This window comes from Pinus tabuliformis, chromosome 2_2, assembly GCF_031772625.1.
Source record: "Pinus tabuliformis cultivar Carrire ecotype Pingquan chromosome 2_2, CPIR1, whole genome shotgun sequence".
NCBI lineage: Eukaryota > Viridiplantae > Streptophyta > Pinopsida > Pinales > Pinaceae > Pinus > Pinus tabuliformis.
The window spans coordinates 1,185,265,914-1,185,288,301 of NC_142300.1; the positions used below are offsets into that span (position 1 = coordinate 1,185,265,914).

General features: G+C 39.3%; 1 pseudogene; it reads left to right on the forward strand.

Annotated features, from left to right (window-relative positions):
* The first annotated feature begins 516 nt into the window (after positions 1 to 516).
* LOC149197712 (UDP-glycosyltransferase 74E1-like) lies at positions 517 to 19,137 on the forward strand (annotated as a pseudogene).
* Positions 19,138 to 22,388: the final 3,251 nt, after the last annotated feature.

The following is a 22,388-nucleotide window of genomic DNA, read 5'->3' on the forward strand; positions in this document are numbered from 1 at the left end:
AATTTTCCTCACAAAGTGATTAATTAGAGATTTTTTTTTTAAAAACTCTTGTAGATATAGTATTTGAATCATGTTTTTAATGGTAAAAATAAATTCAACACCATCAGCCACTTAAAATTTTGAAATTTGATAGTTTTTAATTAAATTTACAAAAATCCCTACCCCATTTTTTTTCAAAATATGACCCCAATTTCCCTAACCTGACAAAAAAGCATAATTGTTAGACTACAACATTTGGTTTTATTAGTACTGACTTGTTAAGCTAGCGTTACTAGGTCTCTTACTTTAACTCTAAACTTATCAGAGACTCTGCAGACGCTGCTAGACCAAAGGATATATATGATTTCTCGAGAGAAATTTCAAACCAGATCAGAGTTCAGATGTGAGATTCCTGTGACGTGAGATGCTTCATTTCATGATTATTTAGGAGTGAAGAGCCTGCGACAGGTTAAATTCTCAAATATTTGTAGACTTTCTGTACTAAATTTTTGCTAATAGCCATTGGAGTTTATGAGAATGGCATCATTAATGGGGTTTGATTACAACAAACTTCACGTTCTGGTGGTTTGCTATCTAGTGCATGGTCATATAAATCCAATGTTGTAGTTTTCCAAACTGCTCTCCTCGAAAAATATCGGGGTCACCTTTGTGACAACCGAGGAATGTCGTAAGAGAATTATAGAGGCACAAGACGTAGTATTGGGAGCCTCAAAGAAGTGTGAGGAAGTTCGGTTTGAGACAATATCAGATGAACTGACTTCAGATTCCGAGCGGAGTGACTTAGGGTAGTGTTGAACATGTTATTCGAGATAGGAGGAGAGACATTGGGGAATCTGATTGAGAGGCTCAACTCTGAGGGCAATACGATTTCTTGCATCATTCAAGATTCCTTTCTTACTTGGATTCCGGGCATTGCAAAGAAAATTAATATTCCTTCGGCTTTCTTTTGGATGCAGTCCTATGCAGTGTTTTCTATTTATCACCATTTTATTGTCGGAAATATGTGTATGTCACTGCAACACGAGAATGGCATGTTAGTCTATAGTTTAGAATCTAGCTGTCACTGTTTCTAAATTCTAATTATATCTCAATCTTCTTCTTTTATTCAACAACGGCGTGGGATGAAATGTGGGAGACTGTCAAGGCAATAGAAATACTAGGACTTCCACTGCTAAGTGTCTCTGATATGCCATCCTTTTTGCTACATTCAAATCCCCACCCAACTCTGTCACAATTCATAGTGGAACAATTCCAGTCTCTTCTAGAAGCGACGTGGATACTGGGAAATTCGTTTCAGGAACTGGAATTAGAAGAAATAAACTCAATGAAATTGATATCTTCAATTCGCACTGTCAGTCCTCTCATACCATCAACCTTCCTGGGCAGCTAAAATCTCGGAGACACAGAAGCCAGTGCAAATTTGTGGAGAAGTGCAAACTGCACGGATTGACTGGATAGGAAACAACCTGCAAGCATTATGTACATTTCTTTTGGAAGCCTTGCGGTTCTTTCAAATGAACAAACTTGTGAAATAGCTCTTGGATTGAAGGCGAGTGGTCACCACTTCATATGGGTTATTCATCCCTTGGCTTCTGAAGGGGGCATGACCAGTTGCAAAAACGTGCCAGAGGGTTTCCTCGAAGAAATCTCATAACAGGGACTCGTTGTTCCATGGTGTCTGTTACATAAAAATATCGTCACCATGATTATTTGCAGTCAGTATGGGTCTATCATCACTTATACTGTCCTCCTAAGCAAGTCTAAGACCTCAGCTCTTCAAATCAAGCTTTAGAAATGGGAGACATTAAATATCAATGTAACTCTGGTTCCGCACTTTCTCTCATGGTCACCTGCGGTCCCGCACCTTCTGTGTACAAAAGTTGCGTACCTACCCGCTCTGTTCCTAACGGTGTAGGTGCGGACCCCTGTGAAAGTCAAAAGGCGCAAGTTTTATCTTAAAAAACTCACTTTGGGTTAATTCTAGAGTTTTCTAGAGGGAATTTTGACGTGGATTGTTCGCTCTGAGGTGGTTCATGCATCCCAAAAGAGAAGGAGCTAATCCGTTGACTAAAGGAGCTATCCCTTTGAAGGAGGGCTTTATCCCTTTGAAGGAGGACCTAGTAACTTCCATCCATTGCACTATAAATACAGGCATTGGGGTGAGGACTAGAGAGGTTAGAAGCTGAACATTTTGAGGGTAAATGCTGGTGAAATTGAGACTCTTTGGTTGAGCTTGAGAGGAGAGATCACATACCTCTTGGTTCCATTGGAGAGTGAGTGAAACTTGTCAAAGTAGAGGAGACATCTTGTTGGACCCTGGGAGGAGCTTGTACAACATCAAGGCAAAGGTTGTAAGGTTCTTCTTCTTTTGAATTAATACAATCAAACTCATTTTTCTCAACAAGTATCTTATGTTATTTGTTTCATGGACTCCTTGACTTTCATGTTAAATATGTTTTATGCAATTGGTTTTTTAGGTGTTATTTAATTTGTTTGCCTTGTTTGTGTTTGCAGATTCGCGAAGAGGAGCTCATTTGGATCAAAGGAGCGAGGGAATCCACAAGCTTGCGTTGGACCAAAGGTAGGCCCTAAAAACAATTGTTTGCTATTGTTTATTAAATCATATTTAGAGAAAGATAGTGTCTGGTTGGTTTGCTTGTCGTTAGGTCCTCTTTAGATTCTAGGAAGGTCTATCTTGTCCGCAAGATCGACACTTTCCGTGTGACAAAATGGCGACTATGTTGGGGACTTGATTGTTTTCTTTGTCTATACTTTGACCTGAGAAACTGTATTTTATGTTTCTGTTTTTGACTTGATGATTGTGGGATTGGGTGAATTTAGTTAATTTTGAGTTAGTTTTCATTTTTCATAATTTTGGGAGAGGTATGCACCCTCTGAGTTAAGCACAGTGCGTACTTGTACGCACTTTTGCTTTGTGCACAGAGCATAGACGCACCTGTGTAAACAGGTTGCCTGCGTACCCTGTCAAAAATTTGAAAAATTTTAAATTTTTCTCTTTTTTATCAGTTTAGAATTTGTTTAGAGGTTTTAGCCATTGCCCAGACCTGCTTGTTCCCTGTCAAAAACTTTCCTTGGTTTAATTTCATTAGCAATAGGGTTTTAGGTGGAATTCCTAGGAATTTTGCTTGTTGGATTTGTTTTTCGTTTTTGGTTGTGTAGTGGCTCTGAGCTTAGAAGCCGTAGGGACCTCAGATTACCTTGGTGTCTACCAGTCTCCTTATGAGTCTGACCATTTATGAAATCTCCCCTTGTTGAGGAATCCGCTTTGAGTTTTCTCATTTCAAAATTTCGAAAAGCTTGTAGTTGAAAGTTTGGAATTTTCATTTTTAAAAAAAGAAAACGAAAGATTGGTTGTTTTTTGACTAATTGTGATTCTGCATAAATTAGTCCTTAGGTCACATTTAGCTAAGTAAAACATCGTCAAAAAGACTTTTAGTAGGCTTTGACTTCAAGTAGCTTTTTATATAGTTTGTAGCTCTCAAAGTTAGTCATTTTCATTAGTTTTGAGTGTTTAATTTACAAAATATAAAAAGAAATCTCTTTTGGAAAAGTTTGTTTTTTGCAGTTATTGAGTGCTTTGAAAAGAAAAAGGAAATTTTTGTGAAATAGCTAGTTGTCTCGTTTTGAGTGCTTTGGAAAGGAAAAGCTCTTCTTTAAATTTGTTTAATTGAGAAAGATTTGTGTTTACAAAGTATTTGCATTCTCAAACTCTTTCTTAGTTGAGAACTTCATCGAAGAGAAAAGATTGTTTAAATCATCTTAGGTGCATTTTTTTAGTGATTTCAAGTCGAGTCTTTACACCACGAGTTTCATCTCCACCACCTCTTGACTTAAACATCAACCACTAAAATTAACGCTTAAAGTAAAATTCACCTAGTAACATTTTATTTCTAGGGCTCTCATACACCAACTTAGCTTAGGCTAGTGTCTTGGAGTAGGAGAGTAATTAACTCTCCAAGACAGTAAAAACAAACAAGTAGATTTATCTTGTGGTAGGAAGAGATCCAATTGTTGCATTTATGCTCTGGGAAAGCTCCTCTTAAAGGAGAAGCAAGAGATCGTGTCCGAACCAGTGTGGGAATCAATCCTTCCTCATTGGGAACGACGCCAGATATTCACGTATTAAAAATGGTAAACCTCGGATTAACCATTGTCGAGGAGCCTGGGGTCACTTGTTGGTAAACCTTGGATTATGTCAAGGAGCCTTCAAGGGGATTGAGCTTGCTACTCTGCCCTTGCGTGCGTATCGGATCATAGACTGTTCCCCCAGGTGTATTTGTCTCAGTTGGTAACCTTAGTGGCCATATTCTTTAGGATTCTTCCTAAGGTGATAGTGGTGGGAAGATCCCACTGTACCTGGAGCAGACGTCGGCTAGACTCACTTGGATTTTCTGGGGGGTTCACTTCACTCGAGACGGTTAAGTGGAGGAACTTGGTCCAGTCTATTCATTAAGCAGGTTGACGGGGTAACTGTTCCAACCGCCATTTCTGTACTGAATTCTGGGACGTTGGATTTCATCACCACTAGTGTTTTTGGTCCGAAAAGTTACTGTTTGTGTGTGTTTGATCTCTAGATTCTTTAGGCGTGTGATTCAAATTTGTTTGGTTCTTTAGAGGCTTTAGGTGTTTTTCACTGAGATTTTACTTTGTTTGCGTGTGAAGTAGTTAAAAGTTTTTAACTGTGGCTGAATTACCAAGACAGTCCCATAGACTTCGCGGCCAGTCTCCTGAGTTTGTAACTGTGGCTGATTTATTGAGGAAGTCCCGTAGACTTCGGGGCCAACTTCCTGAAGAAGTCCCGAGCCATCCTGAAGGCTTGAAAGTCCTCGTAACTCCTAGTGGCAGTAAAGTTGGGTCACCTGAAGAAGGAGAGTCTTCGTTGGTTGTACATCCTGATTACCAAACTCTAGAAACAGGTTATAATCCTGAATCTATTTCGGTTTCTGAACTTGCTGGTAGCTTTTCATCTCCTAGTGATATAGGTGAAGAACCTGAGATATCTGAACCTGTTACTCCAACATCGGGGTTTGTCTCTCCAACTTCTAGTGGTCCTAATTCACCTAGGGTAGAAAGAGTAATCACCAAAAATCTTCCTTCTGGTTTGATAGCTATTGAAGAACTTGCTCCAGAAGAAGAAGTAGGCATCCCTATCCCTGAAAATCAACCGGTTATTGATCTAAGGGAGAGTGAATGAATTTTTTACAGTCCACCTAGAAGTACTACTTGGTATCTTTCTTTGACTAATTATTTGGAAAACCCAGTGTTAAGTTTTTCACCACCTCGTGCTCCTTATCACCCTAGAGGTTTTTATACTCCCGTAAATATGTCAGGTCAGTCGTCCATGTTTACTCTATCACCTGAATCTTTTTTGTACAGCGGTCCTTCTGTTCCCTCTGGGTATCAGTCACTTTCTGGTACTTTTTCGGGAGCATCTCCTCAACCCATTGAACAAGGGTTATTCACTGGAAACAATGGTGCAAAGCCGTTGAGCGTAGAAGACATTCTTATGATGTCAGGTTCTATTCCCAATTCTCAACCTCAAGGTGGCCAGTTACCGCCTGGGGGGCAGCCTCAATTAACGCCTGGGGGGCAACCTCAAGGTTCCCAAATTGCATCTGGGGGGAAACCTCAAGGACAGTACGTACCTACGGTACAATACGTTCCTCAAGGTCAACCCCAGACTCAATATGTACCCCAAGGTCAACCCCAGTATCAATTTATACCTCAAGGTCAACCCCAGTGTCAGTACGTGCCTCAGGGATATCTACCCCAAGGTCAGTACTCGAAGCAAGATTTCCAACCACCCCAAGGTCAATCTTATGTTCAAGGAACGGGAAATGTACCTTTCAATTATCAATCCTACCCTCAACCTGGTTATGGTCCTCAATATTCTCAACCTGTTATGGGTCAGTACCCCGGAATGAACATAGTGTGGGATCCATCGCAAACTCAACAGGTGTTGTAGCCAAATGTACAGTTGTCATCTCAAACTGGAGAACCCTTAGTTTCTGGTTCACCCCAGCAACCAGTCCAGTCTAATATTCAAACTTTTGTACCTTCGGTAGTTTCTCAGTCTGGGCCTATTGCACCTCGTACTCCATCTCAAACGACTGCTGCAACTGCCGCAACATCTGTTCAATCTACCCCACCTACTTCTGGAGTATCGACAACTCTGGTTTCTACTGTTCCTGTATCTGCTCCTCAAACATCTTTACCATCGTCTGGATCCACGATTAAAACTACTTTTCAGATGCCTGTAGGACAACCTGGTTTAAGTACGGTTGTCACAAGTCAACCACAATTCACCTATCAACCGTACCAGGGACAGTACCAATTCGGTTCTGCTGTCCAGCAGCCAGTTTATCAGTATCAACCGTATCCTGGGTACACTTATCAACAACCTCAACAACCCCAGTACGGTCCGGTTAATCCTGGTTTTCTGGGAGGATACAATATCCCGAACGCGATTCCTATTCCTAGTTATCCTGGATATCCTCCTCCTGGGGCTGGTCTCATGACCCAGAGTTTTAGGGATCCTAATCGGCAGTTACCATTTATCGCAACTTTGGACTTACCAGACTTGTCGCGCCTAACGAACGATCTGATTAATTATCTTCCGTTTTGGCCGCCAATGCCGAATAAGTTGCCCAGTGACATTCCCAAGTTTGAAGGTAAATCTGATGAGGACCCGTCGAACCATGTGATGACTTACCGCCTCTGGTGTGCGTCTAACTCCATCACAGATGATTCGATCTGTCTTAGACTTTTCCAGCGCACTCTAATTGGTCTCGCGGCCAAGTGGTACATTGAGTTACCACGAGGAACTTTTTATAATTTTAGTCAGTTAGCTACCTCGTTTTTAACTCATTTCCAGTTGCCAGTCCGATATGACAATGGCACGGAATTGTTAACTTCACTAAAACAATCGACATCCACGTATATTTCAGATCATATTCATGAGTGGAGACGTCGACGACGTTTAGTTAAGGTATTTATTCCGGATCAAATCTTGGCTGAGTGGTTTGTAAAATCTTTGTTGCCAAGGATCACTGAAGACATTGCTAAAGCCGGAGTTGTTACTGAGGAGCAAGTGATTGCTCAAGCACAGTACCTTGACTTGGTCTATACTCAGTCAGGTACGTTACACGAAAAGATCCTCGATCTTCCCAAGTCAAATGAAATCTCTGCAGCTCCTTCGAGATCTCATGCCGCTGACGGTATGATTGGTACGGTTAACACTAAAAGTAAGAAGTCTTCCAAGAATTCTTCTCCTATCATAACCTTGCCTGATTCCCCGATAGGAGATTCTTTTGCAGAGGTTTCCGCCGATATTCACGTTGTAGAGTCATCTACGGCTAAATCAAAATCCGGTGGGAAGAAGAAAGGAAAGAAGAAGAATAAAACGGACAAAAGTTCAAAGGAGAAACCTGAAAAGGCGGAATCCAATGATGAAAAGCGCAAACCTCGTTATCCATGTCTCATTTGTGACGAAGAACATTTTACAAGAGACTGCCCTCATCGAGCAGAGGTTGCGAAGATCGTCAAAGGTTCCCAAACTCCTGCTGCCTTGAAGGATCCATTTCCAAGTCAAGACAGTAAGATGATAGGTTCTTCCTCGAGTGCCAATGAAGAACCCATATTGATGATGTCCCATGTAAGGATTGCGACTCGATCGCAAGATTATGGTAGTAAAAGTCCTGTTGATGGCAAAGAAGTAGAATCTTCTCATTCTAATACATCAACCTCAGCGCCCGGTTCCGATCCACTACAGATCGAGAAACCTAATCCAGACTTAGTAATCAAACCGCCCGCCAAGGTTATACTTCGAAAGTCAGCTTTCAATCCACATGTGAGAGCGGCTCAGAATTATAACATTGTTGAGGATTTAGCTGTTTCACCCTCAGCAATGTCAGCTTTGGAAGTGCTGCAATCATGCCCAACACAGCGCAAATTACTTTTTTCGGCTATAGGAGCTGTTGATGTTCAGGACCCGAACCAAATAATCTTTGATCTAGAAAATAGTACACCGCGTTTGCCTCATCAAATGGCTTTCCAGATCCCAGTGATAGTAAAAAACAGGCATATTCATCGAATTGTAATTGATGAGGGAGCCTCAACGTGTATTATGTCGATACAGTGTTGGAGATCGCTTGGTTCTCCTTCACTAAATCAATCCCCGACAATTCTTAAGGCCTTTGATGGCCGTGGGTTTCATACTTTTGGCATTCTACAAGATTTTCCTATAGGGGTTAAAGGAAAAACCATTAGTCTAGATGTGGAGGTGGTTGATGCCCCTCTAGACTACAACCTTCTCTTGGGTCGAAGTTGGTCATATGCTATGACAACGGTCGTTTCATCGGTCTTTAGAGTCATAAAGTTTCCACATAATGGAAAGATTGTAACAATAGACCAGCTGGCTTACTTTTCATCCGACCCAACCTCTTCAGAGAGTATTCATCATGTCGGTAAAACGACTATCCCATATAAGGATGTTGGAGTAGGATTAGTTAAAGATGCCGATTTACTGGGAACTTTTCCTTTTCCTCCAATCAACGCATCGTCTTCATTTGCAACCATTCATATGATTACATCAGACACTATTTTTTATGACGATCCTTGGATCGTTCCTTCTGAATCTGAAATAGACTCATTTGGTAATTCCATGCCTTTGAGTCCATATGAAATTGCCTATGAAGCCGTGCAGTCTTTTGCCGACCCGTGTTCAACCGAAAATGACTTAATGAATGTGGTCCGTGAGGAATCACTTTTCACATCAACCTCGGATTTAACTACGTTTTCTGAATTTGTTCACTCTGATGAGAAAATTCGTGAAATCCTATGTGTAGATGATTTACCATGGGAAGATCTCCATCACAGATCTTTGTTTCTACCTGAGGATGATCGTTTTGAAAACGATTTCTCATCAATATTTACGACTGAATATGTCAAGGAACCTCAGAATCCAATGAAACATCTCGATTCACAGTTAAATTTGGGAAACATCTCTCGAACTATTCCCATTGACATTTCGGTTAAGCTTGGAATTGTTGTGAACATTCATATAGGTGCCTCGTGTACATATGATGAAATTCAATTATATAAGGCCCTATTTCAAGAATTCCGCGACGTGTTTGCCTGGTCCTATGAGGAAATGCCAGGAATTGATCGCGCGATTGTTGTTCATGAGATCAAGACTTACCCAGATGCTAAACCCGTCCGGCAACGTTTGCGTCAAATTCACCCACGAAAAGCTGCTGCAATTAAAGCAGAAGTTGAGAAACTGTTGAAAGTAGGTTTCATTTATCCGATCCCGTTAACGGATTGGGTATCGAATATTGTTCCGGTTAACAAAAAACAAGGGACAATAAGAATATGCATCGATTATAGGGACATTAATCGAGCCTGTCCAAAGGACAATTAACCAACTCCCTATATCGATGAAATCATTGATGATTGTGCTGGCAGCGAAATATTTTCCTTTATGGACGGTTTTTCCAGATACAATCAAATCAACATTCTACCTGCCGATCAACCAAAAATGGCTTTCATTTGTCCATGGGGGACGTTTTCTTATTGCAAATTACCTTTTGGGCTTAAGAATGCCGGAGCAACTTTTCAGAGGGCGATGTCTTATGCGTTTCATGACATCAAGCACATTGTGCAATCCTATCTCGATGACTTGCCTGCTCATTCATTACATCGAGCTGATCACCTCATCCATTTACGAGCAATATTTATGAGGTGTAGGCATTATCGTATTCGGTTGAACCCACACAAATGTGTCTTCTGTATAGAAACGGGTCAAATGCTGGGATTTGTAGTTTCGAAAGCCGGCATTCGCGTTGATCCCTCGAAGGTCGAAGCTATCCTCAATTTGCCTCCTCCTTCGAGTCTTCGCCAACTCCAATTTTTGCAGGGGAAAGAAAACTTTTTACGACGATTCATTCCTAACTATGACGAGGTTACAAAGGGTTTTACACGGTTGTTGAAACAGAACACTCAATTCTCTTGGGATGAGATAGCTCAGAAATCTTTTGATGCACTCAAGCCGTTGACCCATGCACCATTGTTGCATCCTCCCAACTACAACTAGGATTACTTTTTGTATCTCACCGCCTCCCATTCCACTATTCGAATGGTCTTAGTTCAGGAAGATGAATTCGGAACGGAACATGTGATATATTACCTTAGTCGCACATTAAATCCAACTGAGCTAAAATACTCACATGTGGAGAAATTGGCATTGGTAGCCGTTCAGGCTGTCCAACGTTTTCGTCACTACATTTTACTACGTAAAACTATGGTAATTTCGGATTGCAACCCTATGATCTACATTTTGACCAAACAATTGCTAGGGGGCAAGTACTCTAAATGGATCGATATCCTGCAGGAGTTCGACTTGGAGTTTGAGAAATCTATGATCCAGGTGGATGTTGGTGGCCACCCACCTATCCCATTTGGACCCCCACAACTGTCTCTTTCAGCTTTTTCAGTTTCCTAAATTGTAGCACAATTTACTATTTTTAGCAGTTTTTCGGGTCCTGAACTTCCGGAGCCGTTTTGAGGCCCTAAACGACGTTTTTTGCGAACTCTAGGGGAAACATGGGTCCATGGATCAATTTTTCCCTTCCCAAAGTGGTAGTACTCGGATAGATCTTTCTAACTAGCTATCGTACGCGTCAAACGGAGATCGTATGCCAAAGTTACGACCCCAGGAAATTGATGTACCAATTTACCCAAATGGGGCCCACAATTTGGCGTTTCATCTTCTAGGGTTAGGTTTTGGGATGTGAAGGGTTTTCCATTGTTTCTCAACAATAAATAGGCCTTCGAGCCTCATTGTAACACAGTTCAGAACAGTTCAGAGGCATGTAGCCGCCACATCTCTTCTCAGAGATAAGTTACCATCGCCCTAGCTGGTTTCTTTCCATTTCTGTTTGTAAGCATATTTCAGTATTTTACAGTAATGAAATGAAGTAATATTTCCGTTGCATCTAAATATTTATGGTTATCTCATCTCTGTATTTATGGTTATCTCTGTAATTTGTTGCGTTCCTATCTAAATCTGGATCAGTGGTATCAGAGCGGTCTGCTTTTTCTCTGTTTTTCTTTGCATGTCCCCAACGAGGTCGGGATATAAGGAGTTAGGGCTTGAACTGGTCGAACCTTTGCAAGGCCAGCCTCGCAAATCCCGACGGCCTCCCATGGCGGATGAGAAGAAAGACGAGGGGGCAGGAGATCCTATCAAAATCTTGCTCGAAGAAGCGCTCGAGCGGCAAAGGAATGCAATGATGGATAGCTTTGCGCAGATCCTTCAGCGGCTACCCAGAGGCGACGGATCGGCTTCCAACAACGACTCTGGAAATGCCACACCCTTCAAGGTACAAGTTAATTTTGAGATCTCCATATTCGAGGGTCAAATAGACGCAGATGCCGTAGATAAATGGTTAAATCTGCTAGATGGGTATTTTTCTGTTCATGAATTTTCAAGTCGGGAAAAGATTGTTTTCGCCCTTCTCAAAGCAGCCCCCCACGTCAAGGACTGGTGGGAAACCTACTGCGAGCAGAAGGATGAAAGTACAGGCTCACTATTTTCAGCCACACCCACTTGGAATGACTTCCGGGATGCCATCAAGGAGCAGTACTAGCCTGTCGGAAGCTATGAGGACAAATACGTCACATGGAGGTAGGTGGCACAATCATTCCTCAAGGTGTCAATGCCCAGGAAGCTTCCAAAATGACACTTGGATCAGGGAATTCGACTGGTGATGAGTAAGAGGTTCTAGATCTCCAAGTGGAAGCAAGAACCTCTAAGTGGACTCAAGAACTGAAGAATAACTAAAGTGAGAGAGGACACTAGTCAGCTTCATGCCAGCCTCAAGCTGTCTCATCCTTTCTCCAAAACTCCTATATATAGATCTCTCTCATGAGGTCTATGGAGGCTGGAATCTTGTGAATGTAAAGAATTGTTGTTGGTTTGAGTTTAGAACTATTGGGTGATTTGCTTTGAAGGAGGTGAAGAGGAGATTTCTTTCTGCTGGGAAGGTGATGCTGGATTGGGCCTTTTATGGTTGTATCACTTCCTGAACCTTACTTCTTCCATTAATAAAGCATTTGAGGTTCTTCTATATGCATGTGTCTCAATGGTGTGTTGTTATACTTATGTATTTGATTTATTCTAATCGTTAAATCAATTATGAATGTATGCTTCTTGTAGTTTCCCTCTCTTGCCATTTTGCAGGATCTTGGTGTAGCTGGGCCAGTGAAAGAGCAAGGAACTGGGGGCAAGCAGCAAAGAGAGAAGATTGGATCAACCATTAGCGAAAGACATCGGTTAGTGGATCTCTTTCTCCCCTCTTTTACATCTCATAAAGAAGTAATCTCAGATAGCTTTTCTTTGATTGTTGCTAAGGAACTATCACCCTTAGAGTGGGATAGGGTCACTCCGTATTGGATACTTTTCCCAACAACATGTCCGCAAGATCGACACTTTCCATGCGACAGTGTCAAAAGCTGCAAGTTCTTTCTCATGAATCTGTGGGTGCATTTATGACCCACTGTGGATGGAACTCGACACTGGAAAGCCTAAGTTTGGGGGTCCCGATGCTGGCGATTCCTCAGTGGAGTGATCTGATCACTAATTCCACTGTTGAAATGTAATTCCAACTGCAACGTCATTTATTGCAACAAAACCGCCAACGTTTTGCCGCACCGCTTTTGCTGTATAGTGGTTTTTCCTCCGAGGGCAACGATCACAATCAACGATGGGCACGTGGCCACAAGCACTATTCCAAAACAACCATTCCCCAGCAGGAAAAATTTGGTAAGATGGGACCTCCGGGTAAATGCATCAGTCGTTGTTTAAAGAGGGCAAGATCAACGGTTGGTATCTCATGAGAGTGAGATTACTTCACTCTGCGTGTCCCTGAATTTTCATGTGATATGGTTAAAACAAAATTAACATATCGCTATACTGAAAAACTAATGAAATGTACTTTGGTCGTAAATTATAGGTAAAGCATTTACTTTGTTTTAAATTCATGGATGTAATTTCTTTTTTTTACACGGCACAAGTCAAACAAAAGGGTTATGTTATTAGTTTTTTTGTAGTTGAATATGATATGTAATATGCACAGCAGCGCATATGTGTGAAGAAAAAGAAGAGGGCAATACACAGAGTGTAAATGTAATTTTTGTTAAGAATATGTAATGTATTGCGCAGCAGCACGTGAATGTAAGAAGTGAAAAGGCTTTTACACATATAGCAGTGTAAAAATTTGTAAGCAAAGACAGTGTAATTTTTCAGAGAGATAAAGTAATTTTCAGGAAAGATAGTGAAGTTTTTTTTTTAACTGCATCTGAAGCAGTTTTGTTGGTGAAATCCCTCTGTTGGAGGAAGAATTTTTTTTTGTCATAGAAATCTTATTAATGAATCCAAGTGTTCTTTGTGCATGTGTAAATCTTTGTCTTCAACAAACAAATTTTTAGTTTCCTGGGTTAAAACAGAGCATTTTTCTCTGTTCTTTTTTGTTTGGAATTACCAGAAATTCCCAACATGGTATCAGAGCTTGTCCAGGCTCTTTGAAGGTGTCAAAGAAGCTGAAGGAAGGATTTCTTGCTGCAACAGCTTCTCCAGCAGAGTGAAGACTCAGTAAAAAAAAATCCAAGGTATTTATCAAGATTAGTTTTTTGTTGAGGACGGTCAGCTATTTTAAATACACAGTCAAGTATTTTGAAGCATAGCTGAGAGTGCAAGAATGGCTGGAGCCAGCACTAGCATCGGTATCTTTAACACTCAGCTCCCACAATTTAATGGGAAAAACTATGACTATTGGGCAATGACTATGAGAGCTCTGCTTGCTTCCCAAGACTTATGGGAACTTGTTAAGGATGGTTTTGAAGAACCAGCAGATGAAAATGAGTTTAATAACTTAACTCAGGCAAAGAAAGATCTGTTGAAGAGCAATAAGAAGAAGGATTCTAAGGCCCTCTACTTCTTGTATCAAGAAGTGCATGAGAGTGTGTTTCCAAGGATAGCAACAACTAAGAGATCCAAAGAAGCATGGGAAACTCTCAGGATAGCCTATAAAGGCATGGAGAAAGTGAAGACAACAAAACTACAGTTGCTGAGGAGAGATTTTGAGAATCTTTGCATGAAGGAGTCAAATAATATTGACTCATTCTTCACACATGTGATTGGTCTGGTCACACAGATAAGGTCTCATGGGGAGAGTCTTGAAGAAAGGAGGATTATGGAGAAACTATTGAGGATTCTACCCTCAAGGTTCAATGTGATTGTCACCACCATAGAAGAGACAAACGATCTCACAAACTTCTCAGTTGATGAAATACATGCATCGTTGATAACACATGAGCAGAGATTGAGTAGAAATGAAAACTCATCTCTAGAGCATGCCTTTAAGACGTAGATGTTCTTTGGAAGAGGAAGAGGTCAAGGCAGAGGAAACAAGAGAGGAAGAGGTAGAAGCCAAAACAGAGGTGGAAGTAATAGTCCAGCAAATGCTCAAGGAAGAGGCAGCAATCCAAATTAGAACCAAGGCCAAGGCAGTAGCCAACAAAGTGGACAACATCATGATCAAGGAAAAAGGTATGATAAATCCAATGTCCAATGTCACTATTGTAAAAAATATGGGCATTATGCAAATGAATGTAGGAAGAAGTAGCATGATATGAGTAATAGAACTAATGCAAATTTCACTAGAGAAAATATCAACCAAGATAATTTGTTTTTAGCTTGTAATATGGCTGAAGAAAAGAGTGAAGATGTATGGTTTCTAGACACCGGTTGTAGCAACCATATGACAGGAAACATAGCCTTGTTTTCTATGTTAGATCAGAATGTGAAGTCACAAGTCACACTAGGGACTGACAATAGAGTTTCTGTTATGGGAAAAGGAGAAGTAAATGTAGTAACAAGGAAAGGTGAAAAGAAAACCATAGCAGATGTTTATTATGTTCCTGGAATGAAATGTAACCTCTTAAGTATTGGACAACTTACTCAAAATGGGTACAATGTTTTCTTTGTGAATGATGTATGCACCATCATGGATAAAAACCCAACAAAAAATGTATTGCTGAAGTAAAGATGACAAGGAACAGGATGTTCCCTCTCAGAATGAAAGAATATTTAAAAATGGAGAAGAAATAGCAACAGTGACACAAGAGGCTTTCCAAAGTAAATCAAAAGATGAAAATTGGTTGTGGCACTTGAGATTTGGACATCTCAACTTTAGAGGTCTTAACTTGTTGAATAGAAAAGGAATGGTAAGAGGATTACCATTGATAGAGAAACCAGACAACCTTTGTGAAGGTTGTATCTTGGGAAAAAACATAGAGAAAGTTTTCCATCTAGGAAAAGCATAAGCGCAAAAGCACCCTTAGAGATTGTCCACTTAGATTTATGTGGACCAATGCAAACTCCATCACTTGTAGGCAGCCACTACATACTAACATTTATTGATGATTTTACCAGAAAAAATTGGGTTTATTTCCTAAAGAACAAAAGTGAAGTTTTTGAAAGATTTTGCAATTTCAAAGCACTTGTAGAAAACCAAAGCGGGCTGCATATCAAAGTTTTAAGAACTAATAGAGGATGTGAGTATATCTCCAAGGAATTTCTACGTTTTTGTAGAGAAAATGGAATTCATAAGAAGTTTACCACTAGGTACACTCCGCAACAAAATGGAGTTGCCGAAAGGAAGAATAGGACAATCATGGATATGGCGAGGAGCATGTTAAAGGAAAAGAATTTGCCAAATGATTATTGGGCTGAAGCTGTACACTGTGCAACATACATTCTGAATAGATTCCCTACAAAAGCAATCATGAATAGAGTTTCGGAAGAAGCATGGAGTGGGACAAAGCAAGGAGTCACCCACATGAAAGTTTTTGGATGTGTGGCTTATGCACACATTCCAGATCAACTAAGGAAGAAGTTGGACAACAAAGGGGAGAAATGTATTTTCATTGGATACAGTGAGGAATCCAAAGCTTACAGGTTGTATAACCCATCCACCAAGAATCTTATTGTGAGTAGAGATGTTCAGTTCATTGAGGAGGAAGCTTGGGATGGAAGCATGGGATGGAAGCATAGAGAAAACAATAAATGTTAAAAACTCTTTGTCACATGATGAAGATGATGAGGAGATGGCTGAAATACATTCCCAAATAGCAGCACCAACAAAAGGGCAGCAAGAGACACCCTTGAGGAGAAATGAAATAGCTTCTCAAAGCACATCATAAGGGGGAAATTCAAGTGCTTCTTCAAGCACTTGTACACCAAATGAAAGAGGTAAGAATTTCATAAATTTGAGTGACATTTATGAACAAGAGGCAGCAAATGAAGGTATGAACTCTTTGTTTGCTTTATATTGTCATGTTGATGACCCTGTTCATTTCGAAGAAGCAATTAAGGATAGGAAATGGATAGAAGCTATGGATGAGGAGATCAATGCCATAGAAAGAAACAAGACATGGGATTTGATTGGACTACCAAAAGGAAAAGAAGTCATTGGAGTTAAATGGGTCTACAAAGGGAAAATAGAAAGACACAAGGCAAGATTGGTTGTCAAAGGATATAAGCAGCAGCATGGGAGAGACTATGAGGAAACTTTTGCACCGGTTGCAAGAATGGAAACAATGAGAGCAGTTCTATCCATAGCAGCACAAAACAAGTGGAAAGTTTACCAAATGGACATGAAGTCAGCATTCCTGAATGGAGTGTTAATGGAAGAGGTTTACATTGAACAACCTCTAGGCTATGAAAAGAAAGGCCAAGAGCACAAAGTGTGCAGATTGAAGAAAGCTCTTTATGGGCTGAAGCAAGCAGCAAGAGCGTGGTACAGTAGGATGGATTCCTATCTACTGGAAAATGGTTTTGAAAAATGTGAGGGAGAACCAACCCTCTACATCAAAGAAAATGATGGTAAATTACTAATTGTTGTGTTATATGTTGATGATGCAATTTTCACAGGTAATGATGATTATCTTATTGAAAATTTCAAAACAGTCATGAAAGAAGAATTTCAAATGACTGACATGGGTTTGCTGAGATACTTCTTCGGAATAGAAGTAGAACGAAATGGAAATGACATTTTTATCTCACAAAGGAAATATGTTAATGAAGTGTTGGAAAGATTTAATATGCAGGAGAGCAAAGCAGCAATCACTCCCACGGTGATGGGATTAAAACTCAGCAAAGAAGACAACAGCAAGGAATTTGATCCTAGCTTGTACAAGAGCATAGTTGGCAGCCTCATGTATTTGACTGCAACTAGGTCGGATATAATGTATGCTATTAGTTTGATTTCCAGATTCATGGAGAGGCCAAAAGAAGCACATTGGTAGACAACAAAAAGGATTCGGAGGTATGTTAAAGGTACTAAAAGGTTTTGCATTTTATATACTACTTCAGAATGTTCAGATTTATTTGGATACAATGATAGTGATTGGGATGGAAATGTAGATGATCGGAAAAGCACATCCGGTTATGTTTTTCACATGGGTTCAGGAGCCATTTCATGGGCTTCTAAAAAATATCCTATTGTAGCATTGTCTATAGCAAAGGCAGAATATGTGGCAGCTACAACAACAACATGTCAAGCAGTTTGGATGAGAAGGATGTTAAGGAGCTTATGCCAGGAGAAAACAAAATGAATTGTGATTTTTTGTGACAATAGCTCAGCTATTGCATTATCCAAGAATGTTGTGTTTCATAAGAGAACGAAACACTTTGACACGAAGTTTCATTACATTAGGGAATCGGTAAACAATGGAGAAATTGTTTTACAACACTGCAGAACTCAGGAGTAGTTTGCAGACATTCTAACCAAACCATTGGGGAAAAAAAGTTTTGAGTTTTTGAGGAAATGTCTGGGTATGACTGATAGCCCAACAGTTGAAATTAAAGGGGAGTGTTGAAATGTAATTCCAACTGCAGCGTCATTTATTGCACAAAACCGCCAACGTTTCCCCACACCGCTTTTGCTGTATAGTGGTTTTTCCTCCGAGGGCAGTGATCACAATCAACGATGGACATGTGGCCACAAGCACTGTTCCAAAACAACCATTCCCCGGCAGGTAAAGTTCGGTAAGATGGGACCTCCGGGTAATTGTGTCAGCCGTCCGTTTAAAGAGGGCAAGATCAACGGTTGGTAGCTCATGAGAGTGAGAGTACTTCACTCTACCTGTCCCTGAATTTTCATGCGATACGGTTAAAACAAAATTAACATATCGCCATATTGAAAAATTAATGAAATGTATTGTGGTCGTAAATTGTAGGTAAAGCATTTACTTTGTTTTAAATTCACGGATGTAATTTCATTTTTTTTACACGGCACAAGTCAAACAAAAGGGTTATGTTATGTTTTTTTTTTGTAGTTGAATATGAGATGTAATACGCATAGCAGCGCGTATGTGTGAAGAAAAAGAAGAGGGCAATACGCAAAGTGTAAATGTAATTTTTGTTAAGAATATGTAATGCATTGCGCAACAGCGCGTAAATGTAACAAGTGAAAAGGCTTTTACACATACAACAGTGTAAAAATTTGTAAGCAAAGACAGTGTAATTTTTCAGAGAGACAGAGTAATTTTCAGGAAAGACAGTGAAGGCTTTTTTAACTGCATCTGAAGCAGTTCTGTTGGTGAAATCCCTCTGTTGGAGGAAGAAGTTTTTTTTGTAATAGAAATCTTATTAATGAATCCAAGTGTTCTTTGTGCATGTGTAAATCTCTGTCTTCAGCAAACAAATTTTTAGTTTCCTGGGTTAAAACAGAGCATTTTTCTCTGTTATTTTTTGTTTGGAATTACCAGAAATTCCCAACATCCACATGGGTTGAAAGGAAATGGAAGATGGGATTGAGAGTGAATAAACGACCAGAAGACGGACTAGTGGAGAAGGAGGAAGTAGAGAAATGTATCAGAATGGTCATGGAAACTGAGAGAGGTGTTGAGATGAGGAAGAATGTTTCACAGTGGAAGACATTAGCTAGGGAGGCAATGGCAGAAGGCTGGTCTTCAGACAAAAATATTGAAGAATTTATCGAGGATATTTCTTCCAAATCGTTGCCGATATCTGGTTTGGGTGTTCTGATTTGACAATAGCTACAAGAGAGGAAATTTAGTGATTTAGAATAAAAACGAAGCAGCTTAATGAAATATCAATGATACACTGGTCAACGTTGGCTAGACAACAAGCATTTCACAGTGAAACTTACATTAAGAAATTTCATGGAGCATACCGATTCATAGTATTTATAAATTATAACAATGATGTATCATGTATTTCCCTTCAGTAGCTGAATTATTTTGGACCATCTTTTCTTCTATATCAGGTTTATTACAGTTACCTTCATAGTAGGTTAACGATTCTGGTTTCTTTTATGTCACAGGTTATATTTAATGGATGAGTTTACTCTAATCTCCTAATGAGGCCTTGAAATACAACTTTCTCCTTCCTTCATGTAACAAGATAATATTCATTCATATTAACAAAACTGTGTTGAGTGCAAAAATCTGTCTGCTCATTAGGCGCTTCAATAGTGTAGAATGCATGTTTATTTATGTTTATGATAAACTTGGAGACTGATTATAAAAGCTTTGTTGGCATTCATCAATAGAACAATGCTTATTTATTTTTCTTTGAATGTCCGTAGCGAACAATTCTAGAATCCACTGCATCTTTCAATGTGCAAGTGTCCGATAAATTTATCAAGTATCCCAAAGTGGTAGAGGGGTGCGTTGTTGGATGGCTCTCATTCATTCATTTACCATCGGCAGGAGAATCTAACATTATCGATATGTAACAAATCCACATCAATTGAAATATATGATTAATGTTTATTAATTTATCTTTCAATATCGACATCGAATAATTGTACAACCACCCTTATCCCGATTGCAGATTCGCTGAATCTGTTGACATGGCTGTTCGACCCACCATCTCTATCACCATTTATATATAGATGGACATTATAATTATTACCGGTTATATGTTGGAAAACATTAATAATTCCAACCACTTACATTAAATGCAGAGTCTAGCTTTTTCTAGAGAATCCGACAGAAGTTTCAAGAGTTAGATAGCTTTCTGAAGAAGTCACTATCCCCGACTCCAGAAACTTCTCCACTGTATATAAAAACCCTCTTTGGCAATCGAATGAGCAAGTTTTCTGTGTGATTGTGCTTGTGCTGTGTTCAATCCGTTGTGTCTTGTGTTCTCTGATTTGGTATCAGAGCAAGGTGAGAGTGTGAGTCTAAGATTGCTGAAGCTGTTTGAGAGCGCTGTGTGCAGCAGTGTATGAAGAATGACTGTGTGAGTGGTGCGGCTGTGAGAGTTTTGCTACACGAAGAATAGGTGTTGGGTGGAGACTGCAACCAGAGAGCCGACTGTGTGTGATTTTGGGAAATCACATTATTGCAGAAGGAGTTGCTTAAAGCGCATTGCTATGAGGGAAATCTAGTGGAAGATTCCTAAGAAGGAGTTGCTTACGGAAGAGCTGGTCAAAGGAGCCTCTTGTTGAGACTATGGCTGTAGCTCCTGCCTCCTGCGGAGAGTGTCACTGTTGAATGGATTAGTGCTGATTGTTTTTTTAGTAGTGCTCTCAAATATTTTTATGTGAAGTTAAAAATCTATTTCGTATGGCATTTTCATTAAGTTTGAAGTTTATGAAAAAAATCGCTCTCGCATCTTCTTTCTAAGATAGAAGTCTAATGGTAAAATCACAGTATTTTTTGAGTGTTCAAGTTGAAATCTGAAGAATAGTTACGGTCAAGTAAATATATATATATATATATATATATATATATATATATATATATATATATATATATATATATATATATATATATATATATATATATATATATATATATATATATATACACGAGCTTCAAGTTTGTAATAACTAAGTTTGTGGTGATTGTGCGTGAGTGGATTTATTTTTAATTGATATTCTGAATTTTCTTTATGAAGTTTTCAAAGATATATGAGTAGTGTAATCATAAAAGTTTTGGAGTGGTGAATTTGGAGTTTGATTTTTTGTGTTAGAAAAAGAAGGGGAAGCTATATTATCCAATGATATTGGATAAAATTTTATGATTTATGCTTGAGGGTTTATATTTGTGAAAATTAGTAATCGTTTTTGGTGATTGGTACGGTGAAAATAAGTAACATGGCTAATGTATTGGCAGAATCTTATTTATCTGACTCTAACAAGTTATACAGTGAAAATTATGCAAATTGGAAGTTTAAGTTGCAGACTTTGATGGAAGGCAACAATACATGGACGATTGTGTCTGGAGTTGAAGTTAAGCCAGTGTCCCCTCAAGCCATAGATGCTGTAATTCAAGATTGGGAGCGATGGGAAAACAAAGCAAACGTGCTTTTGCAGATGACAGTTAAGGACAACATTATTCCACTCATTAGAGAGTGCAAAACATCCAAGGAGACACGGGACACTCTCAAAAATTTGTATGAGACGAAGACTACAAATATAATATTGTATTTAAAGAGTAAGATTCTTTCAATTAAGATGGAAGAAAATGAAAGTGTTAGTAATTTTATTTCTAGAATTAAAGATTTAAAGGATAAATTAGGTGACATTCGTGAATCGATATCTAGTACAGACTTGGTTACTTTGACATTAAATGGGATGCTTGACGAATATCAAATGTTTATCACTAGTCTTTCAGCTATAGAGAAGGCTCCTACTTTTGATGAGTTGGCAGGTATACTTATGCAGGAAGAAGAGCGGAGAAGAAGCCTTAAACAGAAATCTCCCAATTCAGATTTGGCATTGATGGCCAAAGGGAAGCAGTCCTTCAAAGGAAAACAATGGGAGAAAAATAAAGGAAAAAAGCCACAGGTAAAATCATTTCAAGGTACACCTTTACCAAGGACAAATGCCAAATCAAGTAGAGATGATGTGTGTTATTACTCAGGAAAACCTAGTCATTTTGCTAAGAATTGCACGAAAATAAGGTCTGATCAACTTAAACAAAGAAAGCATTGAGGAAATTATGTTGATAGAGATGAAGCGATTAGTCATGACTTTACTAATCTTAAATTGTTTGTGTCCAATGCTACTTTATCAGTAGAAATTGATGATGATAATGCTTGGTTTATAGATTCTGGTGCATCAATCCATATGTCATGCAAAAGAGCTTGGTTTGATACTAATCATAAGATTATTAATGGTGGAAACATCTATTTAGGAGATAATAGATCACATGAAATTAAAGGATATGGTGATATAAGTGTTATGATGCCTAATGGACAGGAAAAACAAATGAAAAATGTGGTGTATGTTCTAGGATTAGAGAAGAACTTAATTTCAGTCTCTACTATC